At 70.8% G+C, this 4112-nt stretch overlaps 1 non-coding gene across 1 annotated transcript; it reads left to right on the forward strand.

Annotated features, from left to right (window-relative positions):
• The first annotated feature begins 461 nt into the window (after positions 1-461).
• Positions 462-580, forward strand: LOC135979137 (5S ribosomal RNA). The gene has a single exon (XR_010596460.1). It is a non-coding gene; the product is annotated as a 5S ribosomal RNA (ribosomal RNA).
• Positions 581-4112: the final 3532 nt, after the last annotated feature.

Below are 4112 nucleotides of genomic sequence, written 5' to 3' on the forward strand. Positions count from 1 at the left end.
CGATTCCACGGGTTGACCTGGTGCCCGGGAAGCGAACCGGCCAGCAGGTGAACCCGTCCGATTCCACGGGTTGACCTGGTGCCCGGGAGGGGACTCTGAAAATTTTTCAGCCCTTTCGACTCGGGGTTGACCTGGTGGCCGAGAGGGGCCTCGCACGGCAGGCAAGCCGCCCTGGGCTCACCCTCCCCGGCCGCAGCGAGGGACTGCCCCTCCCCACCCCCCGGCTGACAGGATCGGGCGCACTGGAAGTCCGGGACAGTATTTTCCCCGACGCCGGGGAGGGCGGGCGGAGGGGCTCTGGCGGCCAGCCCGGGCCCCGGAGCTCGAAAAGGAAAAAAGGACCGGGCCCGCGAGAGACGGGGGCCCTGCCGCAGGGGGGGGGGGCAGTCCGACCGGGGCTCACCGTGCGGCAGGCCCGGGCGTCGGCAGGGGAAAGCGGGCGAGGAGGCGCGGGGCCGGGTGCCTACGGCCATACCGGACCGAACGCCCCCGATCCCGTCCGATCTCGGAAGGTAAACCGTCCCGGGCCTGGCTAGTACTTGGATGGGTGACCGCCTGGGAATCCCAGGTGCCGTAGGCAGCTTTTCCCGGTCCGAGTCAGCTCTCTCTCCTTTTCTGGGGGGGAAGGAGAGGGGGGGACGGGCCGGAAAGCCCCTCGTCGCTCCTGCCGAGTCGGAGGTCGCGGCCGCAGGTCACGGGTCTGGGCGCCTGGGGTCCGGCTCCCCACCCACCCGGCTTCCTCCGCGGAGGACCCCCCCCGGGGCCACCGAAGCCGCTGGGGGAGACCCCGGGCATGGGGCGGACTGGCCCGGACCCTCCCGGCCGCCGGCCCGCAGGTCCGCCCCGAATCCCCCCCCGCGGCCACCCAGGCCAGGCCTGGCCAGGCGGGACGGACGGCGGGTGTCCAGCGCCCAGCGGCTTCCTCCAGCGGGGACCCACGGACCCCAAAGCCGCAGGGGGAGGCCCCGGGCCCGGGACGGACTCGCTCGGACCCCCTGCGCCCGGCCGCCGGCCCGCGGGACCGCCCCGAATCCCCCCGCGGCCACCCAGGCCAGGCCTGGCCAGGCGGGACGGACGGCGGGTGTCCAGCGCCCAGCGGCTTCCTCCAGCGGGGACCCACGGACCCCAAAGCCGCAGGGGGAGGCCCCGGGCCCGGGCCCGACTCGCTCGGCCCCCCCGCCTCCCCTGCGCCCGGCCCCCGGCCCGCGGGACCGCCCCGAATCCCCCCGCGGCCACCCAGGCCAGGCCTGGCCTGGCGGGACGGACGGCGGGTGTCCAGCTCCCAGTGGCTTCCTCCAGCGGGGACCCACGGACCCCAAAGCCGCAGGGGGAGGCCCCGGGCCCGGGACGGACTCGCTCGGCCCCCCCGCCTCCCCTGCGCCCGGCCCCCGGCCCGCGGGACCGCCCCGAATCCCCCCGCGGCCATCCAGGCCAGGCCTGGCCTGGCGGGCCGGTGTGCGGCTCCCCCGGGCTTCCTCCCCCGACGACCCGCGCCCCCCTGAGCCGCAGGCGGAGACCCCGGCCCCGGGGCGGACCGGCCCGGGCTCGCTCGAGCCCCCTGCGCCCGGCCCGCAGGACCGCCCCCCCGAATCCCCCGGGAGAGGCCCGGCCTGCACGCCACTGACGACCCGCGGCCCCCAAAGTCGCAGGAGGCGCCCCCCCCCGGTTAGCCCCGTCTCGCTCCGCGCCCCCCGCCCCTCGCTGCCGGGACCGGGCGCCGCCCCAGAGTCAGCCGCAGCCGGCCGGCCTGAGAGCTGCCCTCCTGTGGACGACGGTGAGTTTACCTTGATACTAACCGGCCGTCAGCCAGGTCAACCCCATTGCTAGACTGGGGTGGACCTGGTGGCCGAGTGGGGACTTGGAACATTTGACAGCTGCTTCCCGGGGCTTGACCGGTTGTCCTGAACGCCCCCCACCCCCAGCCCCAGCCCCCGGCTCCTGCTCCCCTCTCCCCAGCCTCGGTGCTCCGCTCCCTGCCTCGGAGGCTGCCTCTCTGCGGCGCCTGCATCGCCTCCGAGGACGCGCACCCTCCGGAGGCTGGACGTAAACCCACCACTGCCGCTGACCCGGCTCTCCGAGGGACGACTGTGAGGCCTCCCCCCCCCCCCCACCCCCGGACCGCCCTGGGGACGACTGCTAAGCCTCCCCCACCGGACCGCCCGGGGCAAGACTGCTAAGCCTCCCTCCCACACACACACACACACACTGTCGGGGGAGGACTATTAAGCTTTCCCCCTGGAGCGCCCGGGGCGGACGACTGTTAAGCCTGCCCCCGGAGTCCTCGGGGGAGGACTATTAAGCTTTCCCCCCTGGAGCGCCCGGGGGGGGACGACTATTAAGCCTGGCCCCCGGAGTCCTCGGGGGACGACTATTAAGCCTCCCCCGGACTGGCCGGGGGGCGACTATTAAGCCTCCCCCGGACCTGCTCCGTCTCGACTATTAAGCCCCCCTCTGTGGTCCTCAAGACCACTGCCGTGCTGCCCTCGGAGTGGGGTGACACCCGGGCCGGAAAGCAAACCGGCCACCAGGTCAACCCGTCGAATCCAATGGGTTGACCTGGTGGCCGGAAAGCAAACCAGCCGCCAGGTCAACCCGTCGAAACCAATGGGTTGACCTGGTGGCCGGAAAGCAAAACGGCCGCCAGGTCAACCCAGTAGATTCAGCGGGTTGACCTGGTGGCCGAACGGGGACTTTGAAAATTTGACAGCCGCTTCCCGGGGGTTGACCTGTTGTCCCGGTGGGGACTTTGAACATTTGACAGCCGCCTCCCAGGGCTTGACCTATTGTCCCGGTGGGGACTTTGAGAATTTTACAGCCGCTTCCCGGGGCTTGACCTGGTGGCCGAGTGGGGACGTTGAACATTTGACAGCCGCTTCCAGGGGGTTGACCTGTTGTCCTGAACGCCCCCCACCTCCCCCCCGGCTCCTGCTCCCCACTCCCCAGCCTCGGTGCTCCGCTCCCTGCCTCGGAGGCTGCCTCTCTGCGGCGGCTGCATCGCGTCCGAGGACGCTCACCCTCCGGAGGCTGGACGTAAAGCCTGACACCCGCCACCGCCGCCGACACGGCTCTCGGAGGGACGACTCTGAGGCCTCCCCCCACCCCCGGACCGCCCTGGGGACGACTGCTAAGCCTCCCCCCCGCCCACACCCACACCCACACTGTCGGGGGATGACTCTTAAGCCTCTCCCAGACTGCCTGGGGAACGACTATTAAGCCTGCCCCCCGGAGCACTCGGGGGACGACTATTAAGCCTCCCGCGGACTGCCCGGGGGATGACTATTAAGCCTCCCCTGGAACGACTATTAAGCCTCCCCCGGACTGGCCGGGGGGCGACTATTAAGCCTATCCTCGGGGGAGGACTATTAAGCTTTCCCCCTGGAGCGCCCGGGGGGACGACTATTAAGCCTGGCCCCCGGAGTCCTCGGGGGACGACTATTAAGCCTCCCCCGGACCTGCTCCCTCTCGACTATTAAGCCCCCCCTCTGCGGTCCTCAGCACCACTGCCGCGCTGCCCTGGGAGTGGGGTGACATCCGGTCCGGAAAGCAAACCGGCCACCAGGTCAACCCGTCGAATCCAATGGGTTGACCTGGTGGCCGGAAAGCAAACCGGTCGCCAGGTCAACCCGTCGAATCCAATGGGTTGACCTGGTGGCCGGAAAGCAAACCGGCCGCCAGGTCAACCCAGTAGATTCAGCGGGTTGACCTGGTGGCCGAACGGGGACTTTGAAAATTTGACAGCCGCTTCCCGGGGGTTGACCTGTTGTCCCGGTGGGGACTTTGAACATTTGACAGCCGCCTCCCAGGGCTTGACCTGTTGTCCCGGGGGGGACTTTGAACATTTGACAGCCGCTTCCCGGGGCTTGATCGGTTGTCCTGAACGCCCCCCCCACCCACCCACCCCAGCCCCCGGCTCCTGCTCCCCTCTCCCCAGCCTCGGTGCTCCGCTCCTTGCCTCAGAGGCTGCCTCTCTGCGGCAGCTGCATCCCGTCCGAGGACGCTCACCCTCCGGAGGCTGGACGTAAAGCCTGACACCCGCCACCGCCGCCGACCCGGCTCTCCGAGGGACGACTCTGAGGCCTCCCCCCACCCCCGGACCGCCCTGATGACGACTG

This window comes from Chrysemys picta, unplaced genomic scaffold (assembly GCF_011386835.1).
Source record: "Chrysemys picta bellii isolate R12L10 unplaced genomic scaffold, ASM1138683v2 scaf673, whole genome shotgun sequence".
Classification (NCBI taxonomy): Eukaryota; Metazoa; Chordata; order Testudines; family Emydidae; genus Chrysemys; species Chrysemys picta.